Source organism: Mirounga angustirostris, unplaced genomic scaffold (assembly GCF_029215605.1).
Source record: "Mirounga angustirostris isolate CCGP_5_RB_7025 unplaced genomic scaffold, mMirAng1.0.hap1 SCAF_11, whole genome shotgun sequence".
In the NCBI taxonomy this organism is placed as follows: domain Eukaryota; kingdom Metazoa; phylum Chordata; class Mammalia; order Carnivora; family Phocidae; genus Mirounga; species Mirounga angustirostris.
In genome coordinates, this window is record NW_026991719.1 from 17,736,578 (window position 1) to 17,761,218 (window position 24,641).

The 24,641-nt window shown below is 43.7% G+C and overlaps 1 protein-coding gene across 1 annotated transcript in view; it reads right to left on the minus strand.

The window, feature by feature from the left end:
* Positions 1-588: 588 nt before the first annotated feature.
* The window catches only part of SMPX (small muscle protein X-linked), a 57,350-nt gene continuing 33,297 nt past the window's right edge, over positions 589-24,641 (minus strand). The window contains exon 5 of the mRNA XM_045875877.3: positions 589-985. The gene's annotated coding sequence lies outside the window, so the exon portion shown is untranslated. The remainder of the gene's footprint in view (positions 986-24,641) is intronic.

Consider the following 24,641-nt stretch of genomic DNA (forward strand, 5'->3'; position numbering starts at 1 on the left):
GTATGATCAGCCCCTCTCTTTTGTTCTGACCTTTCAGCTTTATTTTGTTGTGCCTTTTAATGAACTCTGTCCCATCTGGGCAAAGGGAGTTTCTGAGCCTCTATGGAAGTAAAATGCATTCACCATAAAGATCATCCTTGGAGGAGGAATATCGACGATGCCCAGTTCCTAAGGCAATATTTAACCTCATTTGCAAAGACCAGTCAGCCATAGTTTTACCCAGTTATTCAGAAGAAGAAATCCCCATGTAAGCAATGTGGGATTTGGCTGGCTCTTTTTTTTTTTTTTTTTTAAGATTTATTTATTTATTTCAGAGAGAGAGTGAGAGTGCAAGTGGGGGAAGGGGCAGAGGGAGAGAATCTTCAGGCAGATTCCCCACTGAGTGTGGAGCCCAACACGGGGCTCCATCTCAGCACCCATGAGATCATGACCTGAGACAAAACCAAGAGCCAGACGCTTAACTGACTAAGCCACCCACATGCCCCTGGCTGGCTCATATCTCATTTCTCTCCATGTACAGGAATATGTAGCCATCTGAAGATATGAAATTAATTTAGTCTAGATTCACATTTTATATTTACTCAAGTGTGAACTCATAAAAAGTTTATTGATATAATTTAGGATGTGAAGAACTAAAATACATTCCAAATATTGATCAAAATAGTGTGTGAAGTAGAGAACTTCCTATCAAAATCATTGTTATGCATTGCCCGATCCCTCTCTATAAAATCCTTTTCCTCCTCAAAAGCACACCCTCCAGTTGGTGAATTCTTGAGCTGATTTGCTTTGCAAGGTGCCAAACATGAAGATAAAGTAAGAAGTGTAGCCAACTAGAAGGCAGAAATATAAATGTACAAAGAAGACATTTCTGCTAGCGTCTCAGGCATTCAGGAGGTTCGTAATCGTCATACAAATATATAAAATTTTTTCATGAGCTTTTTTCATTTGAATCCATTCTCTTTCTCTTCGGTTCTTCACATCAAGCCTGCAAAAAAAAAAAAAAAAAAAAGGAAGCATTAGTTTTGTTTTCATGAGATATATTTAGGGATAGCTTGAAAATCAGTATGACAGGTAAAAGTCAAAACTGAAGACCTCATTTTCACTTGGAAACTTCATCTCTTGATTCCATGAATGTAAAGTGAACTATGAGTAGGTGTAACCATCAACTTTGGCTCTAGTGATTTAAGTAATACCAAACTAAATTAGGATGGCTTCCTTCTGAAAGGATTAGGGTATAATGCTAACCTTATGTTTACGACTTGCAAGACCTTTGGTGCCTGTGGTAAATTTGCAATCATGGCTCCAGTTCTCCACCCCTCCCTGTATCCATCCCCACTGCCATGTAACTTTTTAGTTTCCTACTATCGTAGATGGGGTATAAATTCCTCATGTCTGAGTTTGGCCACGAGACTTGCTTCAGCGAACAGAATGAGGCAGAAGTGATGGTCTGCCACTTCTGACCATGGACCTCAAGAGGTGTCACATGTGTTTGCTAACTCTCTTGCACACCTGCCATTGGCCTGCCCGCTAATAAAGGAAAAGGATAAGAAAGATGTGCAGCTGAGCCACCCCAGCTAACATGCCCCAACCAAGCCCTGTCTAGCACAGAGGCCCCAGCTTATACAGATACATAAGTGAGCCCAGCCTAAATCAGCTGAGCCATGAGCATATGAGCCAGGATAATAAATGACTTTGTTCTAAGCCATTGGATTTGGCGGGGGGGGAGGGGGGGTTGGTTATGCACTATTGGCTAATGGATATAGGGCCATTTCTTTTAAAATCTATTGGAATGCAAAGATCATTTGACGTTATTTACACGTTTGTTTTCCATTATTCCTGGTGTCATTCCTTGTATTCTTTACTTACGTGAACAGGTTGAATCTTTTCTAACAAGCAGAATGCTCACATTTTTTTATTGTCAGTGGCTGGAGAAAGAAAACTCCACAAACAAAGGTCCCTCACTGCTGTAGCAGACAGTAGGGCTTGGGTCTCTCCATTTCCATTCTCAACTACCTTCACCCTTGTTTTTCTCTACTACAAAGGCTGGTTGCCAAAGACTCTACCTCCCGGCATCTCTTCAAGGTAGGGTTAGCCATGGGACCCAATCATGGCTAGTGAGCCCTGAGGAGAGTTCTGTAGCTGAGGTCTTTTATTTTTATTTTTTATTAACACATAATGTATTATTTGTTTTGGGGGTACAGGTCTGTGTTTCATCAGTCTTACACAATTCACAGTGCTCACCATAGCACATACCCTCCCCAATGTCCATCACCCACCCACTCCGTCCCTCCCACCCCCCTCCACTCCAGCAACCCTCAGTTTGTTTCCTGAGATGAAGACTCTCTTATGGTTTGTCTCCCTCTCTGGTTTCATCTTGTTTCATTTTTCCCCTGCCTTCGCCTATGATCCTCTGTCTTGTTTCTCAAATTCCACATATCAGGGAGATCATATGATACTTGTCTTTCTCTGATTAACTTATTTCATTTATGTAGCAGAGGTCTTTAAGAAAGCTTTGCTTTCTGGTGTTTTTTCTTAGAGCCCATTGTGTCATTGAACATTTATAGCATTGCTGTAATGCAGTTTCTGTTTATATGGGCATACCTCGTCTTCTTGTGCTTCACTTTATTGCACTTTGCAGATACTGCATTTTTTATAAACTGAAGGCTTGCGGCAACCCTGTGTCGAGCAGGTCTACCGGCGCCATTTTTCCCAACAGCATCTGCTAACTTCGTGTCTCTGTCACATTTGGGTAATTTTCACAATATTTCACACATTTGCATTGTTATATTTGTTATGGTGATCCATGATCAATGATCTTTGATGTCACTATTGTAATTGTTTTGGGGTGCTCTGTACCATGCCCATGTAAGACGGCAAACTTAACAAAGGCTGTGTGTGTTCTCACTGCTCCAACGACCAGTCCTTCTCCCCGTCTCTCTCGCCTCGGGCCTCCCTATTCCCTGAGACATAACAATATTGAAATTAGGCCAGTTAATAACCCTTACAATGGCCTCTAACTGTTCAAGAGAAAGGAAGAGTCATTCGATGCAGCAAACTTCACTGTTGTCTTATTTTAAGAAATCGCCACAGCCACCCCCACCTTCAGCTCCCAGCACCCTGATCTGTCAGCAGCCATCGACATCAAGGCAAGACTCTCCACCAGCAAAAAGAGTACAATTCGCTGAAAGCTCGGATGATGGTTAGCAGTTTTTTAGCAATAATGTATTTTATTTAAGGCATGTACATCTTTATTTTTAGACCTAATGCTATTGCACACTTAATGGACTGCAAAATAGTGTAAACATGACTTTTATAAGCACTGGGAAACCAAAAATTCATTTCAGTCACTTTATTGCAGTGGTCTGGAACCAAGCCCACAATGTCTCCAAAGAATGTCTGTACTCATTGTTGAGATGAAATACATAGAGGTCGAAAGGCAAAGTGAGTCTCATAGCTGGTGAACAGAAAAGCTGGGATTTGAACTCAGGTGTTTTGACTCTGGGGTTTTTTCCACACCACTAACCGGGAAGTTTTGGATGGTTCTAAAACCAGAGGGAAAGATGGGGAAAGATTAGTAATTATACAGCTGAAAACACTATCAACAGCAGTCAGCACAGGCTTTCATATTTCTTTAGCATTTTTTTTTTTAGAAACTCGGTTTTTGGTCCACGCCAGTCACCAAGAGGAAGCAAGATACCAACTCCAGAACCCAGGAGTTCTGGCTGAAATGCATTTTGTTGACCAGCAACTTCCCAGCCTCATCCGGGCCCTCCGGCCAGTCTGTATCTGACCACTCTCCCTCATGCACCCTGCACTCTGAGTTTGCTGGACACTTACTGCTTCTGTAACACGAGAAGAGCCCTCAGGCCTCTCCCTCTGTGCTTATAACTTTGGACTAGAATCCCCCACCCCGCCTTCACCATGACTCTCCACGTAACATGCTGCATTGTAATTATCTGTTCTGTGCATCCTCTCTGTCCTCTCATGTCTTCCCTACATAGCTGTCCTGCCACGAGGCTGTCACCTCCGGGAGTGTGTGAACGTGTCCTATTCATTTCCACATCCCACTGCCTATCACAGCACCTGGCCCATAGCAGGGCCCTGAGGACTGACGCGTGGGACGACTCAGGGAAGTGAGAACAGGAGGAGACCTGGAGTTGGAGTTACAGCCAAAGCCACGTTCGCCAATGTGAGGCAGCAGGAATGAGCGAGGGGCCACGCAGTACCCCAGGAGTGTTGATTGGATGTGCCACATCCCCGTGGTGCTGTCACGGCTGCCCTGGGCCTCAGCTACAGCCCCATTGTGGTATGCGCAAGCCATTTGACTGCTGTGGTGACTGTGCTGGGTGACATATGGCCAGTCCCTCTGGCTTAGTGAGAGGCCATGACAATCTGCCCTGGAAGCTGAGACATTCCTTTGGCTTCTCTGAGCAGCATGGAAAGAGTGATGAGTCATAGCAAATTGTCACTGAAGCATCTATGAGGTGTGATTTCTCTCTCAGAATTGTCCAGACTGTGAAGTGCCATCTGCAACCCAGAAATGGGAGCCATTTCTGTGATGGGCTTGTGCGGGACTTTGACCACCACATATATGTCCCCGGTGGATGAAATTATGGCTATACTGAGAAGTGCAGGATGAGCCATTTGCAATGATCCCTCGGGGACCCCTCATGACTGGGGTCAGCTTGTGGACCTCTGACTTTAGGCAGTTTGGGAAACAGGGAAATGTTGACCCAGTCTTCCCAGATCATCATCGCCATGGTAAGAGGGCCAGATGATTTAGAAAAACAAACACATGGAGTTCTTTATGCAACACTCTTCCCGGGGGGACCGTGCTCTTTCCCCTTCACTTGCTGTGCCCACAAGCCATGGGAAGCATGGGGAAGCTGGTGGAACAGGGGACCCCTGTGCCCAAATCATCGGCCTGTGCTTCATATGGGGGTGGAGAAACAGCTGATGGTGATGGCATTGGTTTTGACCACCTACTGTGCGCCACTTGACACAGTTCCTTCACTTAATCTACAGTGTGAACTCAGTTCTCCCTTGTAGAAGGAGCCAGGCAAAAGGCAGCAGATGGGACAGAGGAGTCACGGCAGTTGTCCTTCTGCAGACCACCCTGCCCCCCACCAGCTTTCCCTCTCCCTCCTGGGTCCCAGTGGAATCCAAGAGGACCCAGCAAGCCTGGAAGCAGGACACTGCGGATGGCTGCAGTCACATATGGTCCTTCCAGCCCTGCAAAGCCCCCAAAGGACCAGAGACTCCATCCTTGACCTTGTGGGACTCAGTGTGTTCTCGGAATACCTGTCGGTTACCGGAATACAAGAATGCAAGAATTCGGAGACTTGGGGTCAGGGCTCAATTTTACAAACGGGAACAATGGGAAAGGATCCAGAGCTAAAATTGCTCATGCCGCAAAGCACACTTGTTTGTTGCGTTGTTGGAAAGCAAGTGTGTTGGGTGGCATCCCGGGCCGCTCCGCTTTGCTGCCTAGACAGCAGCTGTCAGTTACTCTGCTGTGTCCTTTCTCTTGTAGGGACATCTGTGAGAATGATGGGGACTATGAGGCACTCTGCTGAAAAGTCACTCTCCAGGCATCCCACACAGGTTTTGTACCCAAATCAAAAAGACACAGAGGCCCCACTTCTAGTTTACACTTGGGAAAGACACACCCTGGCTGGTACAGGGGCGATATACCACATACCTCCCTTGTGTCACCCTAAGTCCAGGCTGAGCAACATGTGATGTTTATGCCTTGTCATGACCCATTTATAGCTGTGTTAGTCATAGTGGCCACGGCCCCTCATACATCACTTACGAAATGGAGTCCACTCAAGACTTGTCTGCATTTAGTCTTTTAACCAGACACTCAGGCACTGTGCAGTGATTACTTCCTCCTGGGTGGGGCTAAATCACAGAGCCATAAACACAGTGACACTCAAAAGTTGTCAAGAGAAAGGGTATACCTCATATTCTGTCTGGTTCCATATGCAATGGCTGACCATGCACCCAGAGCAAAGTGGCGGAAGCTTTGGAATTGGTTGGAGGGCGTCGGTAGGGTCCTCTAGAGCTGATAAAGAACATGCACGCCCATTGGCCCCTGTCGGTGCCCTCAGGGAGACGAAGGCGGCACAAGCCACACCTGCGGCTCCTCTGGAACCTCATGCACCAGTGCCAGGGAAACAGGAGGAAGTGCGCCGCCTGGAATCGCATTCCGGTTAACTCCAAACCCAGAATTCTCTTTTATCCCAAACAGCCACTCATAAGGTAAAAGAAACAAAACTCTAAGTAAACACTTTTAAAACTTTTTTCTTAAACCATGAAGCGTCCACCCAGATTGGCTTTTGTGCATCATGAAGCCTCTGGTGGAGAGAACGAAAATGGAAATGTTTCTACCAAGACCTAGTAAAAGCAGGGAAGATGAGAAAAAGCACAAAGAGCAGGACTTTTTTTTTTTTTTTTTAATTCCGCACCTAAAATCCAGATTCAAACAGTGTTCTGTGCTGGACATGGAGAATTTGAGTAAGGAAAAGGCAAACTGCGTGTCCAGGTCAAATCTCACTAAAACAAGTTCAGAAGGGTTTTGTTGTTTGTTTCGTTTTTTTTTAATCCTATTGTCTTGAGAATTTGTTGTCCTGGATAATCAAGCCAGAGTTGAGGGCTGGCAGCTGAGACAACATTGAGCTTGTTTGGGGAGATCTTAGCGGAGAAAGGGACACCGTCCGAGACCGGTCACCACTGGCAGCTCCTGGCTCTGTGGTCAGTTTCTGTCCATCCAGTAGAGCACAGACCTCCCTGTTTCTAAGGGGGCCAGTGATTTACTGGAGAAACACTGACCCAAGACTTCCCACGCAAAGCAGAGCTCACGAACACCAAAGGTAAACTAAGTGATAAAACAAATGGAGTAGACTGCTGTCTTATCCAAGCGATTCTCAGAGGTTCCAAAGATGGCGAACCCCTTCTGTGTTGTTTAGGCATGAGCATTCAAGGCCTAGAGACAATGGTGCTTGCATCAGAAATAGCCAACATCCTCTTAGAACCATCTGGCAACAGAACTGTGGCAGTCACAGGTTCTGGAACATCCAAATGGTAAACTAATTAGTTGACATAAGGTTAACAGAACCGATAAAATAAATATACTGCTCTATGTCTCTCTCCCGTAAGGCATCCTGGAAAACCCATTGCCATGGAGATCACAAAGCTGACTGACCTTTTCTGTTTGTTTTTACAGCAGCTGATGATGGTACCAAGAGGTCCAAGGACTCAATATTCAAATAAAAACCTGGCATTTGATGTTCCATAAGGCAAAGATAGAACTACAAAGCTTTAAAACTATTTTTGAAGATGAGCAGAACTAGAATTGTAGTACTGCTCCTCCTCGTTTTAGAAATTAGGAAATTAAAATCCAGAGGGGTTGACTCACTTTGTCCAAGGTCACACAAACTAGTTAATGGCTGGTCCAGGATTTAAAAGCCTGGCTGGAGCTCTTTCCCCCATGCTGAAACTCTTTTTCAAAACTCATAAAATGGGCACAAGTCATTTATACATACTGGCAGTATTTAAGGTACCTTGCAGGAACAACCAATACAAAGAAATATATCTGTAGTGTATCAATAATCTGACTTAAACACTCTTGTACTTATTCTAATGGACACCAGAATTTAACTTAAAAAATATCTCTTGCCTTCTCAGAATTTAGCAGTATTTCTTCTTAATATTTTTTTCGAGTAAATGGACAAATCTTAAGTGAACAACTTGATGGATTTTTTCTATGTATGTGTGTATACAGCATATATGGCTTTTATTTGTACATAGGTTTTCAATACTACTGTATCTGCCAGCGTATCCTCAAGGGCTGGGTGGTTTGTTGGTTTGTTTGAGAAATACTAGGTCCCAGAGACAATAAAACAAGTTTCACTTTTGAAAGAAAAGGAAGGGAAGGGAGAAAAAAAAAACTTGCCATGGTCAGATAAATGGAAAAACACTGGGTTAAACAAAGATAAAGCATTTTCTAAGTTTTAGGGCTGCTCAGAGCTTTATTTTCTTTCTTTTTTTTTAAGTTAAATTTTAGTCAGTTAACATACAGTGCAATATTGGTTTCAGGAGTGGAATTCAGTGATTCATCACTTACATACAACAGCCAGTGCTTATCACAAGTGCCCTCTTTAATCCCCATCACCCATCTAGCCTAGCCCATCCCCCACCTGCCTCCTTCCAGCAACCCTCAGTTTGTTCTCTTTCATTAAGAGTCCTTATGGCTTGTTTCACTCTCTCCTGTTTTTCCCCCTTCCCATATGTTCATCTGTTTTCCTTCTCAAATTCCACATATGAGTGAGATCAGATTGTATTTGTCTTTCTCTGACTGACTGATTTCACTTAGCATAATACACTCTAGCTCCATCCATGTCACTGCAAATAGTAAGATTTCATTCTTTTTGATGGCTGAGTAGTATTCCATTGTGTATATATACCAATCTTCTTTATGCATTCATCAGTCAATAGACATTTGGGCTCTCTCCATAAATTGGCTATTGTTGATAATGCTGCTATAAACACTGGGGTGCATGTACCCCTTTGAATCTCTATTTTTGTATCTTTTGGTTAAATACCTAGTAGTACAATTGCTGGATTGTAAATAGTTCTATTTTTAACTTTTTGAAGAACCTCCATACTGTTCTCCAGAGTGGCTGCACCAGCTTGCACTCCCACCAACAGTGTAGGAGGGTTCCCCTTTCTCCACATCCTTGCCAACACCTGTTGTTTCTTGTGTTGTTAATTTTAGCCATTCTAACAGGTGTGAGGTGATATCTCATCCTGGTTTTGATTTGTATTTCCCTGATGACGAGTGATGTTGAGCATCTTGTCATGTGTCTGTTAGCCATCTGGGTGTCTTCTTTGGCAAAGTGTCTCTTCATGTCTTCTGCCCATTTCTTAACTGAATTATTTGGTTTTGGGGTGTTGAGTTTAGTCAGTTCTTTATAGATTTTGGATACTAGCCCTCTATCAGATATGTCGTTTGCAAATATCTTCTCCGATTTTGTAGGCTGCCTCTTAGTTTTGTTGACTGTTTCCTTTGCTGTGCAGAAGCTTTTTATCTTGATGAAGTCCCAATAGTTCATTTTTGCTTTTGTTTCACCTGCCTCAGGAGACATGTCTAGTAAGAAGTTGCTCTGGCCGAGGTCAAAGAGGTTGATGCCTGTGTTCTCCTCAAGGATTTTGATGGATTCCTGTCTCACATTTAGGTCTTTCATCCATTTTCAATTTATTTTTGTGTGTGGTGTAAGGAAATGGTCCAGTTTCATTCTTCTGCATGGGGCTGTCCAGTTTTCCCAACACCATTTGTTGAAGAGACTTTTTTCCATTGGATATTCTTTCCTGCTTTGTTGAAAATTAGTTGAGGATCCATTTCTGGGCTCTCTATTCTGTTCCCTTGATCTATGTGTCTGTTTTTGTGCCAGTACCATGCTGTCTTGATGACTATAGCTTTGTAATATAACTTGAAGTCTGGAATTGTGATGACTCCAGCTTTGCTTTTCTTTTTCAGGGCTGTTTTGGCTATTTGAGGTCTTTCATGGTTCCATACAAATTTTAGGATTGTTTGTTCTAGTCCTATGAACAATGCTATTGGTATTTTGATAGGGATTGCATTAAATGTGTAGATTGCTTTGGGTAGTATAGGTGTTTCCACAATGTTTGTTCTTCCAATCCATGAGCATGGAACACTTTTCCATTTCTTTGTGTCATGTTCAGTTTCTTTCATAAGTGTTCTAGAGTTTACAGAGTACATACAGATCTTTTACCCTCAGAGCTTTAAATATACAGATGTATATTGTGTGTTTTGGGTGGTGGAGATGACACCATGTAGCGTTTTCAAAATTTACTTTATTACTGAATCATTCTTCTGGTTTTCTACTGCTTGTATTCTTTTTTCATTAATCATTCATTAATTCACAAATAGTGTCTGTAGTATTTCATCAAGTGGATACACTAGAGTTTACTTAATTATAATCCTATTAATGGGCATTTGGGTTTTTAATCAGTTTTGCTATCATAAATGAACAAAGCTTTTTCCACATGAACATTTTCTTTAGGATGGATTCCATCAAGGCCTAACTGGGCTGGGGGAGATAGAAATTCTTAATGGCTGGAATTTTCTCCATTTACTAAGCCCCACACCCTCACTGTGTAGGCTAGCGGGGTGCCTCCTATACAGAAGACACTCAATATCTATTGAGGGAATAAGCAAGTGTCTGTTTCATGATCATTTTCCCACTCATCTTGGTGAATATTATAAGAGGAAAATTGGTAATTCTTTTTTCACGGAGCATCCCTTTGATTATTAGTGAGGCTGCACATTTTCTCATGCTTTTCTAATTATACATCCACTTTTGTGAATTGTGAGTTCATTTCCTTTATCTGTTTATCTATTAAGGTGTTAATGTTTTGCTTCCCAATTTTCCTGGGCTCTTTATATAATTGCACATTTCATGCAAAACAATTTTCTTGATAGAGCTTGCTGTTTAATGTTTGGGTTTTTTTTCAAGTACAGACATTTTTTTAAATTAGTAAGATTTTGAGGGATGATTCTGCTGGCTCTTCTTTTTTTAATTAAAGTTTTAAAAAAAATTTTTAATTTGACTGGAGTTGACATGTAATGTTACATTACCTTCAGGTGTACAACATATGTGATTGGACAAGTCTATACATTATGCTGTGCTCACCACAAGTGTAGCTCCCATGTGTCACCAGATGGCACTATTATAATATCACTGAATATATGGCTTTTACTTCTTTAAGAAGTTATCTGGGGAAGGTTAAACCAATGCCTTCATTTTTTTCCCAAATTATTCCAACCATGATTTTAAGTTAGTTATAGCCAAACCCTACCTTTTGAAGCCATCATCAAAGGACTTGAATTCTATCATCTCAAAAGTGATAAGAGGTCAAAAAAGAAGGATGTTCATGGGAAGGAAAGAAGCATCACTTTGGAGATGTGAGGTCACATTTATAGGCTTTTGGAAACCACTCCCAAAGCTGTAGGGCAGGTTGTTTTTAAACTATCTGGAACAAGAAGCATAAACTTGGCTGCAAGTTAGAATCACCTGGAGAGTTTTTAAAAATCCCAAGGCCCCGGCTGCCCCCAGACCAATGATATCGGAGTCTCTGGGGGTGTGATCAGCATTCTTTAAAGCTCCCCAAGGCCTCTGATGCACAGGCAGGGTTGAGAACCGCTGGCCTAGAAGGGCTTCACAGACTTTAAAGTCCATAGAAAGCACGTAGGCATCTTGTTAAACTGCAGATTCTGACTCAGGAGGTCTGGAGTGGGGCCTAGGTTGTGTATTTCTAGCAACCTTCCAAGAGATGCTGTTGCTTTTGGTCTTTGGCCACACTTTGAGAATCCAGGGTCTAGAGGAGTCATTCTCAATGTGTGGTGTGGTATTTTGCTCCCCTCCCATGGACATTTGGCAATATGTAGAGACATTTTTGGTTATGACATCCAAAAGGAGGAGGTGCCACTGGCGTCTGGTGGGTAGAGGCCAGGGATGCTCTAAGTATCCTACAGGGCCTGGAGCAGCCCCCACCCCAAAGAGTTATCCCGCCCAAATGTGACTATTACTGAGGTTGAGAAATGCTTCTGTGAAAGAAAATGATCCCAAACCTGAGCTGGGACAGCTGTGTGCTCTGGCGCTATGAGTGGTCCCTTCTGGGGCATTTCTAATAAGACATATGAATGACTTTCTGATCAACTCCAATTAGATTAAGAGCCCCTTCTGGGAAATTAGATTTTCCTGCCTCACTAAATTAGCCTTGTAACAGAGTTTAATGACCACTTCTATCTGGTCTAACAGGGTTATCTAACCACATTATTTCCTATTCCAAGTTTTTGAACTAGCCTTTTGAAGCCTCTTTAAGGAACTTTGTTTTTGTTTGTTTTATTGAAGTATAGTTGACAGGTGGACAACATAGGGATTCAACAAGTCTATATGTTAGGCTGTGCTCACAGGTGTAGCTACCGTCCATCACCGTGCAATGCTATTACAATACCACTGACCGTGTTCCCTGGGCTGTACCTTTCATCCCCCTGACTTATACAGTTCACGACTGGAAGCCTGTACTTCCTCCTCCTCCCCCTCCTTAAGCAACTTTGGAATAAAGCTTTGACATGTACTTGCAGTCAATTCATCAGAGAAATCCCTTCCACACCCTTTGCCTTGCCAGCCTCCAAACAGGTTCCCAGGTGGGGCCCTGTTTATATGTTCAGCTCATCTTTACTGAGTACCTACTGTGGAGACGTTTTGGTGCAGACTCTGCTTTCATATCCCAGCTCTCCTGCTTCCTAGCTGTGTCACCTTGGGCAGGTGTTCTTTTGAAGTGCAGGAAACTAATAGTATCAAGCTTATAGGGTTGTTGGGAGCATAACTTACTAAAGCATTTAGCAGAGTGCCTCCCATGTAGTAAAAGAAAAAAAAAAAGCTTACAAGTCCCACAAAAAGCTTCTAAGTCAACACATCTCTTCCTCCCCCTCTGTCTTCCAAGCAAGATTCAATCTTTGCCATTTTGACTTGAAGCTCGTTGTGGTGCTGATGGTTGGTGGAGGTCTAAGTGGCTGGAGTGGAGAACTGAAAAGAGTGAACTGAGTCGAAATTACAGAAAAAAGAAGGGCAGGGCGGGGCAGTCAGTGGATAACTGGGTTTTGGGGAAATAATGAAGAGACACTTGGGGTAAGAAGTCTGTAGGGTGAAGGGATCTTGGGCTGATCATGAATCAAGAGACTCTTGGGGTAGTTCTACTGTGTGTTTTACAATGTAAGTCCTTAGATGAAGATCTGCATTCATTTTTGAGGCCATTTTTGGCAACCAATTTATGCTTCCTTCGGATGTGGCTTGGGGCTTAGATGTGCTTAAATGGTCTTAAAGGTGGACACTAAAATGCCTGGCTTTAATTTGGTTACATCATATGTCAGAAAATGTATTAGGCACTGTGGATACCCTAGGGGACAATTTATCCCCCTTCAAGAAACTGAACATCTAGAAGGACAGTCAGATAATAAAATAAGTGGTAGCTGCTGTGAGTGCTATGCAGTTAAGAGGCCATGGAAGGGCTTTTCAGAAACTGTATTTAGACTGAGACCGAATGAGAGGCAGGAGGTAGCCAGCTAATGGGTATGGGAGAAAGACTTGAAAAGAATATTCTGAGCATGTGTTGTGGCCTCATGTCAGCATGGCACCTCCATGAACTGGGAGAAGTTCACTAGGGCTGGAGCAAGGAATGCTCTGAGTGGGGCAGAAATGCAAGATGGGAAAAGCTGGTGAGTATGAGCCAGTTAATGCAGGCCCTGGGGGTTGTGAGGAGCCACTGAAGGATGTTCTGCAGGCAGTGACATTATCACTTTTGTGATATTTCTTTTTTTTTTTTTTTTGAAAGGTCTGTTGACTGCAGGGCTCTGGCAACCAAAAACAAGTGAGAAAAGGCTTTGAGAAGTGAAGTGCACAGGTCACTTTGACAGCTGTGGGCCATTAATGCTCCAATTGTTCAGTGAGGTCACCTGTGTCACAGCAACAAGAATGGCGGGTGAATGGAGTTTGCAAACCTTCTTTCAGGGCAAAGAGAGAGGTCAAACATGTCAGAACCTTCTAGCACTTGTCCAAGGGCTCTTGCCTGAGGATTGGGAAAGGAGGCCCCTCACCATTAGCAAAGGCCCAAGGGCTCCTCAGTGAAGCTGAAGTGTTTCAGCTCCAGATATGAGACTTTCATCAAGAGCTTAGGAAAATTCCCATGGGCCACACAAGGATTACTCGGAGAACTAAATATGAAACAAATTGCAAGTGACCACAGACTGCTGGGCAGGCAGTGGGAACTCATACTGAGCTCTCACCTGTCAGTTCGCAGTATTTTGTGGGCTAGGAAGAATATGAGCTGAAATAGAGCAGAAATGGACAGTCTCTTCGATCCCATGGCTTAATTTATTGAATAGGGGAAATAAGCCTTGGGAGAGAGAGAGATCCGCTCCTAACAATTTAACCATTAATAAAGCCCTGTATAAATGGAACTCAGGAGAGAAGGTAGCACGGCAGAGGGCAAAGGAGTGGGCCCCATTAGACAAAATAGGTCAGGCAGGGAGAGAGTCGTCGTGTCTCCTGACTAGTTACGGTGATCAGAGATGACAGGCCTTGTCGTTTTTTAACTGATAGAAAAGGGATAGAGAATAAAGATCAGGTTTCTTTCTTGTTGTTGTCTTTCTTAGAAGATAGCCATTTCAAAGAGGATCCTGAAGAGAAAAGAACTGATAATATTGATCAGTTCTGAGTTTTGTGCTTAAAAATCTGTGTGTGTGTGTGTGTGTGTGTGTGTTTTCAGAGACATAGTTTTTACAGAAAAAAATTCTGTGATTCTCCTAGGGAGTCCCATCACTATCCTTTATCTGGGATTAATGAAATCCAAACTCCTAAGGAGGGTGTTCTTGCCATTGGTTTGATTGTTGGTGATAGTCTCTGCTTTTTTCTTATTTTTTGTTTTCTTTTTCTTGTTCTTGTTCTAGTTTCACCCTCAGAAATCAAAAGAAAGAGCCAGGAAACATCACAATATGGGAACAAGCCGAGGAGAGAGAACAGCATGCAAAAGGTAAAAGTTATCCCTCAAACACTGGATTTTTAGTTCTCTTCTGGATTTGCCTTCCCTTAGAGGTTCTGCTTTTTTCTCCTTCCTTCTGGAGCACTTCCTCCCTAATGACTCAAGGAAGTGAAGAAAAACCTTTCCTGAGTGCTTGTAATATACACTTTGCTTATACGTTGTCTGGTTTCTGAAGGCTTCCTCTGTTAAAAACATCAGGGAAACTGGCTTCACATTTGGAAATAATCTTTCTAATCTTCCAAAGATAAACAACATTTGGTGTTTTAAATAAATACAAGAAATTGTGGGTGGTAAGGATCAGTGGGGTTGAAAGAAAAACAAATATTGAAATGTTAAGGCTATGTGACTTTGGGCAAACCTCACTTCTCTGGACCTCAGTGTTCTCATTGGTTTTAAAAAAAGGATGCTATTGCAGGCATCCTCCCAAATGGCCCCCCAGTGAATCTTGCCTCCTGGTATTCATACCCTTGTGTAGTCCCGTCCAATACCAAACAGGACTGATGAGGGTAATCAATAGCATATTACAGAAATGACAGAATGTAACTTCTAAGGCTAGGTCATAAAAGCCACTGCAGATACAGATACCTTGCTCTCTCTTGGATCACTTACTCTGGGGGAAGCCAGCCACCATGTTGTGAGGGCACGCAAGCAGCCCAGTGGTGAGGTCCACATGGGAAGGCACCAAGGTCTCCTGATAACAGTCATCACCCATTAACCAGTGGCATGAGTGCACCATCTTGAAAGTGGATCTTTCAGTCTTAGTCAAGGCTTTAGAGGACTGTAGTCCCAGCTGACATTTTGACTGCAACCTCATGAGGGACCCCAGGCCAGAACCACCCAGCTCAGCCACTTCTAAATCTCTGACCCACAGAAACTGAGATAATATTTATTATTGTTTTAAGCTGCTGGGTTTGGGATAATTTGTTATGCAGCAATAGATAATACAGTTGCTCAGTAACCAAATTGTGGAAAGAGCCCAAATGTCCATCAACTGATGAATGGATAAAGAAGAATTCGTATATATCTACAATGGAATAGTACTCAGCCATCAAAAAGAATGAAATCTTGCCATTCGCAATGACGTGGATGGAGCTAGGGGGTATTACGCTAAGCGAAATAAGTCAGTCAGAAAAATACAGATACCATATGATTTCACTCATATGTGGAATTTAAGAAACAAAACAAACAAACATAGGGGGATAAAAGAGAGAGGCAAACCAAAAAACAGACTCTTAACTATAGAGAACAAACTGATGGTTAGCAGAGGGGAGGTGGGCGGGGGGATGAGTCAAACAGGTGATGGGGATTAAGGAGGGTACTTGTCTTGATGAGCACCGGGTGATGTATGGAAGTGATGAATCACTAAATTCTACTCCTGAAATGAATATTGCACTGTATGTTAACTAGCTGGAATTTAAATAAAAACATATATATATATGTTATATATATATTTTTATATAAATAAAAAAATATATATATATATTACGTGTATATATATGTAATACAGTTGCTATAAGCCAAGTCCAGCTCTTATATTTTATGTGTCAATGAATAGTTGTTATTGGTGGGAAGCACAAAAAATGGCACTTATGTCAAAAACCATATCCTTAGCCACAGGATAGGAACATACTGCTTCGGGCATTTTTGAAATGCTGAGTAGCCAGACATTAGAGATCTGGCATCCTGAGAACTCATGGGTTCAGTTTTGTGGGAGCAGGCCAACATAACTGACTGATCTTGAACCAAAGCTTACAGTGCAACAGTTCAGCATTCAGTGATTAGTGCCTTGCACATCATACCAAAAACATAACCCCCTTGTATTATGTTTACACTCAGAGACTGAACAAGTTAAAAGAAATGCCAATGGAATGGGACTTACTTGGACTCTCCTCTTAATGAGTCACTCCAAAGGGTGCAACTGGGATTATTTGGAGAGAACAGCAGCCTGGCAGTTTTTAGAGTGAGATGGATTGGGACAGGGCTTAAAAGTTGCTGAATTCATAGTGAAACCCAAGTGACTCTCCAGAGTAGGGGACATATCTGGAAAGCAGGGAGTATAGAGAGGACCTACTGGGCTGGGTTGGACTAAGTGACACTGATGGTCCCCTGACCTACGAGAATATGGCTGGCTAAACACACATCACAACACTGACAAGGCACAACACACTCACTAGAGGGGACCAGAGTGTCTTCAATATGGCTATTGTTCTGGGGTCAATGGCATTCTGGATAACACTATCTCTTCCCCATGTCCTACCCCAAACAGAAGCTGTGGTCACCATTGGATCACCCTATGAATAAGTGTACATCTATGCTCCATGCCTTTCCAAGAATGCTTGGCTATTTCCCACATTTAGGGACTTTCATCCTAGCAACCTTGACATTCAACCAAAGAAATACTTTCCTAAGCAAGAAATATTTCATTTTGGTTTGTCCTGAGAAGAACTGAGAAGCATTCTCTAAATCAGTCCTTCTGACCCAAGCTGCACGCTGGACGAACCTTAGGGGCTTGTGAAATATCCTTCTCCCTCTAAGAGTTAAATTGGTCAGAGGTGGGGCTCAGACAAGTCCAGGTGATCCTAGGGTACAGCCCACACTGAGGATCTCAGGTCTAACTATATCCAGCAATTCACTGCTGCCTGACTCTAAGAGTACGATAACTAGAATAAAAACAAGTGGTTCCCACCCAAAGCCCAAGGCCAGGCCACTCAATTGTTCAGAAACTGGCTTCAGTTCTTATGTCATAATATTTGAGAAAAGCTATACTGACTGACTGTCAGTCAACCAAGTAGCTGTGATCCTGGTCGTGTTTTGCGTTGGACTTGAAAAGTGTTCAAATTTAGAACCTCTTTTGTGTTTTCCTCCACTTCCTGGACATCCCTAACAGCATGCTTGATGAAGATTATCAAACCCGGCTTTTTGGTCTCTGCATATATTTGAAACATGGCAAGGCCTTCCTTGGAAATATTTCTATAGAGATTGGAAAAATGATTTTTCTTCTTTCTTCCCAATCATTGCATCTGGGGATCTCTTTGTAGTATTTCTTATAACTGCATGTAAATCTAGAATTATCTCACAATAAAAAGTTTTAAAAGAAAACCAAACGGTAGGCAGGATTTCGCCTGGGGGCCCTACTTTGCCAACCCTTGGATTGTAACAGTGTTGAATCTTGATGCCACTGGCAGAATTCCTCCATCTGTTATATTAGGAGTGTCCTTCTGAATTTACACAGCACATTTCACCTCCATGGAGCTTAGCGTATCTGCTACATAGTGAGTCAACCTGGGGTAATGGGTTAAGAGCCAGACAGCCTGGTTTGAATCCTGTTCGCCCCATTATCTAGTTGGGCTACTTTGGGGGAAGTCACATAACCTTTCTTTGCCTCAGGTTTGTCACCTGTAAAATGGAGCTCTTATGCATACTAACCCATTTAAGAATCACAAGGTAAAATACTTGGCACGGTGCCTGACCCTCAGAAGCACTATTGTAAGCATTAAAGATTGTTGCTTCATTGATGCTTTGTGAATCTGAATTTCAGCAAGTAAGTTTGACCAATTTGCTCACTATACCTTTGGATACTAGCTATAAAACTGTGGACCCGATGATGGGTTAGAGATTTCCAATGTCCAGACCTAAACAATCTAAATTAGTGGCCCTAGATCAGTGGTTCTCAAAGTGTGGTCTTCAAGCCAGCAGCAGCAGCCCACAGGAACTTGTCAGAAATGCAGATTCTCGTACCCACCCTAGACCTACTGAATCAGAAACTCTGGGGGTGGGGCCCAGCAGTCTGAGTTTCAAGAAGCCCTCCACGTGAAGCCGACACAGCATGAGAAAGTTTGAGAACCACTGCTGGAGGCCAATCTAAAGGGTTTCCATTGCCACAGCCCACAGGATGCTGTCCTTGGTGCTGCCTTGTCCCCCTCTCTCCTCGAGATCTCAGTTAAAGAAAGGGATAAGCTTGCTTCTTAAATTGGCGGGTCAGATACGCAAAGCCAGCACGGGGATAACGGCACCATTGGATGCTAGAATATGGACCTGAAATGAGGTCAGTTGGCTGGGAGTGCCAGCCGAACTTCACAAAGGTGTTTTAATTTTTAATAGAGATAGTTATATTTTCACCCATCACAAGTTTCTAACTCAAGTTTCTTGGCATTTTAACTCCTACGTGTTCGGTGAAGCTGTCAGTGGTGACGTGGGTCCAGGCACTGTGTTCCTAGTTAGCACCGTGGCCAGCACGGCGAGATCGCAGCGGGTTGACCTCGAGTGCGGGAGCAAAGCCTGGCCTGCAACCTCTTGGCATTTCGTAATTTGATCACCTCATGAGAAAGGGTGCCACCCAGGAGGGACAATTGAGTCTGGAGTCAACTGTGAAAGACTGGCAGTGAGATGGTGAGCAGGTTCAGGGGCCCACTGGCATTTGCCTTCTCTGCTGCTCTCCATACTCTCTCAGCGATTTTGTCTTCTCTGAACCATGAGCTCTTCTACCCATGTACGGGGAGTCCCTGCCAGCCAGGGGCTCTGAAACCAGCTGGGTTGGTGGTGTGGCCCATTCCTGGCAGTGGAAGCAGGTCTATAATTGGCCCATAATTGAATTGGATTTGGCTCAGAATGATTCCCAGGCTCTCTCTCCACTGACAGATAACCAGCAGTAAACTTCGTATATGATTCTGCAGGGAATCCAGGATGCCATTTCTTGGCTGTTGGTGACAATGGAGAGCTTTCCAAGAGAGTTTACCTTTAGGGTGATTATTTTGGGGTTTCTTAAACTGGAGTCTTCCCCGGGGGCAATTGTTTACCACCTGGTCTTTCTGAAATGAAGACATTTCAGCCTGATTTTCAAATCTGGAATCAAATCTGTGTGTGTGTGTGTGTGTGTGTGTGTGTGTTGTATGTTTTTATGCATATAATATGGGGTGCCTGGCTGGCTCAGTCAGTAGAGCGTGTGGCTCTTGGTCTCAGAGTCATGAGTTAAAGCCCCACATTGGGCGTGTAGCCTACTTTTAAAAAATAAAATAAATAAAATGAAGGATACAATATGAGTTTTTAAAATGAGGCAGCAAGAAAACCGTAAATAGAGATGAAAGTTCAGATAGTACATTTCCTTTGAGTTATAGCTATAGATAGAAATGGATAGATTAATTCTAGCTATCTTTTCATGTCTATGAGAAAAATCCTCCTGGGTATAAACAGAGCCATTACCTGTTCAGTTCTGGCCCATGGCGCGGGCGGTAACTGACTCTTCTTTGGCACCTGCTGGAGACTGTGTGGTGGTCCTACTTTTCTGATTAAAAGAGATCACACCCATTTTTAAAGATGCACTTAGCTAGGCTTGATTAATAGTCTTAAAATGAACTTTCTCTGGAAGGAGATGGTGACACATCCCACAGTCTTCCAACCTGTGTGAAGTTGGAAGTCACCTTAGAAGGACCTGCAAATTCAGTGCCCTGCCTGTCTCACAAACCATTGTGAGGCTCAAACGAGAACATGGAAGTACTCTGGAATTCTTAAAATCAAGTGCAAGGGCTTGTTAATATTATTGCTACTATTAGCCTCTCGCTAAAAGATGTGATTTCGTTTTTGCCATAAAACTCCAAATAAGCCTCCGTTTCCTCGTTGCCTGGCTCCTGATGCCCCCTAAGTGGTCTGTTCGCAGTGGCTGAGCTGCCATGTTGTTTGGCACCTGTGTTTATTAATGTCTGCCTACTTGTTTCACTCTCACTGCAAAGTCGACATTACTTAATGATCAAGTTAAGTAACATCAGAAAGAGGGAGAAAACACTCCTGGAGAGTAATAAGAGGTGTAAGTTGGATGTGAATGGGGCATAAGCCAGGACAGGATGTCATAGAGAAGACACCCAGGGCACTTTCTGGATGTTTAGATTGATATGGATCTTGTTTTTGTTTCTAGATCAGACTCCAATAGTACCTAGTCTGTGCACCAAAGATTCCTAAAAAGATGAGACGCCTCTTTTTGGCCATCAAGCCCGTTCGAAATGCTCAGTAAAATGTGGTCTCAAATGCATTGTTTCCCTTTTCCTTGATAGTAGAATGGCAGCTTGACCTTCCAAATATTTCTTAAACTGATTTTCTTCGGGGAAAAGTCTGAGATTACAAACCAGATGTATTTGCTGCTTAAAAATGGTCGGAGGGTGGAAATCCCTTAAGTCTCCAAAACAAAATGAAATGGCTCGAATGAAATGTTTGTAATTTTACTGTCGAGACAAGGTCTTTGGAAACTGGAGGTGCTGCAGGTTTTGAAAAATGGGACTGCAGTGCCTCCTCCAGGAGAAGGAGCGTACATGCAGCTTAGAAATCATCTGAACTGGCTCAAGCTCAGATGGTACAGGGTAGGTGGAGGCTGAGACAGAGAGCCTCTAGGAGGCTTACAGTGCTTCAGTGAGCTCCTATTAGTCACAGACAACTAATAGGATTTCATTTTCAGTGAGCTCTTTCGTATTCCCTGGGAAAAGATGCAGAGCTACTCTTTAGAGAGTATGTCATTTAAAAACCGACCAACCGATTCCTGCCCTTGGTAGAAAGGGGCAGAGGACAGAGGGTATAGGCAAGATGTGGGGCCAACAAAGGGAACGAACACTTTCTGGGTCCTGGTTCACGCCAGGTGCCCCATCTGAGTCAACTCCATGTCTTTATGGTTTCCTCTCAACATTGGTATTATCACTCCTATTTATAGATGTGGCTCAGAGTGAGCAGCAACTTGCCCAAGGTCACAGAGTCACTATGTGATATAGCTGGAAGCAGAGCACAGGTGTGCCCGACTCTAGCACATCCAGTGCCCGATGGTGACATGCTGTCGTCAGTAATCATAGCTACCACTGGGCTGAGGACTTCATACACACCGTGCAATTCAGTGTTTCTCAACCTTGGCGTGACTGATATTTCTTGTGGGGAGCTGTCCCGGCGAGTATTGTGAGATGGTTAGTGATCCCTGGCCTCAACCCACGAGATGCCAATAGTATGTCCCCTGAGGTGTGACAACCAAACTCTTCTCCAAACATTGCAAAAGGTCCGTTAGGGTAGGGAGCAAAATCACCCCTGTGAGGTAGCTATTTTTCCTCGTTTTTCAGACAGACACGGAGCAATTATGCCAAATCACAGACCAAGGGAATAGCAAAGCCGGGGCCTCGACCTACACCTGAATCACCTCTAAAGTGTTTGCTCTTCAACCTTCTTTCAATAGAATATCTGTTTTCCAACCTCCTCTCTAGAATCTTCATCACCTACATCCAAAGGCTGTGTCTTGTTTCTTCATTCGTACTGCAGCCTTGATGTGCTCAGGTCCCCTCCCTCATCCTCCCCCACCTGCACCGTGAGCTCCTGGAGGGGCCCTGCCCTGTAGGGCCTACCTCTGACGTAGCACTGCCTGGCCTCCAGTAGGTGTGCCAGTGTTCACTTACCAAATGAGTAAAGGATTCCAGTACTTTACGCCTTCCCATTGAAATCATTCATGCCGCTAACTTGCATTATGAAGCAAAAGGTTAATCCAGCTAAAGTAAATTCCAAGTAGTGCATGTACAAAATTATTAAAAGATGAAACATAATTGAGTCTGAATAAACGGACGTTTGAGCACTCAGAATTTAATAAACCTGTTTGGTAAGTTCTCAAGAATTAATCATTACCTCTGGAACTACAGGGCAGCCATGATTCCTATCATCTGTGTCCAAAATTGGGGGCGAAGCGCGAGCGAGGCACTGCCATGTGTGTATTCCTTGTTAAGGATTAGCTGTGCCTGCTCTGCATCAGGGCAGGCCTTCTAGGGAGGGAGGAAGAGCCACTGTCCTTTCTACAGAAGGCATCCATGACTTGGGGCCAGTGGGACCCGCTTAACTTTCTGCTGTTTTTCCAGCAGTCAAGATGAATTGTTCCAAGCAGCCTTTCGCCACTTGCCTGGACGAAAGTGACTCCAATCTGTCAACTGCTTAATCGAAATTTCCCTCCGTGAGAAGCCAGTTGACCGATACTGCCTGGGATGAAAGCATCCACCACCTCGCCATCTGCTTAAAGCCCTAAACCGGAGGCTGTGGAGTGATCAGTTCACAGGCAGGGAGCGGTGGCGAGGGAGTACAAGGGAAATGTGCAAGTCTTGATTTGCTCCTCGTGATTCCTTCTCTTTCTCAAATGCCACAGCGTGTGGAGGGAGTTAAAACGAGCAGTGTTGTCACGATGCAGTCGAGCCTGATTAGACAGCCTGGAATTCATTTCCCCAGTTTTTCTGTGTGGACTGCACACAGCAGGAGAGCGAAGGAGAGAGAAAAGCCTTCACAGGGAGGAGGGGTAGGAGCCGGCTCCCTCCTGATGACACACAGACTCCTGCCAAGCCCTCGCTCATCCCCAGAGTGGAGCGAAGGCGGCCTCTGCAGAGGCCTGGGGCTCCTCTGCTGCCGTTTTGTCAGCACCGAGCCAGCTCCCTGTCATGCCCAGCACAGCCACTGTCGCTGCCTGCCGTCCCATCCCCTTCTCCTTTCCTTCCTTCCCTTCCCTTCCTTTGCCTTTCTCTCGGTCCTTCTCTCTTTCATGCTCCCTCTGATATTTACGGATATTAACCCTCTTTTTCAAAACCTGTAAAAAGAGCACATTATTTGTGCTTCCGGGCCGCTTTCTGCGCATTCACCTGAAACCGGGTAGACAGTCTGATTCGTATTTGAGTCTACGACACTGATAGCCTCCGCACTTGGCGCACATGCTTTGTGCTTAATGAATGCTTGTTGAATGAATGAATGCACGCATGAATGAACGAACGAACAAACGAACGAATGAATGAAGCAACATGTCAGAGTTATAGTGTCACCTCTTTGTGAAGGTGACAGTTTCTGCAGTCTCTTTAGCCTTTGCTTGTTTTACTCCGACCTAACACAGTGAAATATTTGCAAAGCCTGGAAGATACAACTAAGAGAACATGTTAAAAGAATGCAGTGGGTGACTGTGATTAAAATGAGTGGCTGCAGAGTATGACAGATGACCGTTTGCATCTCACCTCTGTGGCTTACAAGTGGGGTGACCCTGGTCAAGTTCGTAAAGTCTCTTAGCCTTCTTTCCCCGATGAGTGGCCAGGCAGCATCGTATGTACCCCACATAGTCGGCACGAGGAGTGGATGAGATAATGTAGTGATGCGCAAGCCGTGGCATTCGGCACCCCCTGAGCACACACTACATCTACTAATGCTAGTGAGGGCGATAGAAATGATGACATTGACGGTGCTGATGATTACAAATGCTTAAAAGACTCGATGAGCTGCTAAGATAATCTACTGCTTTCCGATACATTTAAGATGAAAAAATAACCTACAAAAATAGTTGTGTTTAAGGCCTAGTAGTATAACTTGGGAATATTCCATATATACCATACACCAAAAATACATGTAGTTACCAGCTGACAAAAGAATCCTATTTAAGAGGGTCTTATTTTTATTCCTAAGTCTCTGATGACTGTAAAGAGATAATAAATACTGGGCCATTAATTATTATTATTTTTATTAATGTTTTAATTTCTCTAAAATACAATGCACCTATTGTTTGGAAAGGTAAGTTTGCAAAAAGTTGGTCCCGACGTCAACATTTAAGCGAGGTAAATCAGGGTTACTTACTCTCAGCACTACTAACATTTGGGACTAGATCATTCTTTGTTTGGGGCTGGGGAGAGGGGCCTGTGATGGGCATTGTGGGACATTTCCTAGCATCCCTGTCTGCAGACTTTGCCGCCCCCCTCCAGTCCCCAAACTACTGAGATGGGGTCATGAGTTCCCTGTGTTGCAAGCAGGCCAAGTTGTCACCATCCCTTAGCCCATGGAAATCTACGTGCCAGTATCCTGAGTCACCTCGGCCTTCTACCAAGCGGCCTGGAGAAGATGTGCTTCTCTGCTCTCAGGTCTACACACACACACACACACACACACACACACACACACACAGATCTCTGTTTTAATAGAACCCCTCCGGACAGCTTCTGTGTTTTTGCTGAGGAGAGCCTCTTAAAGCAACTGCCACAATCAGCTTA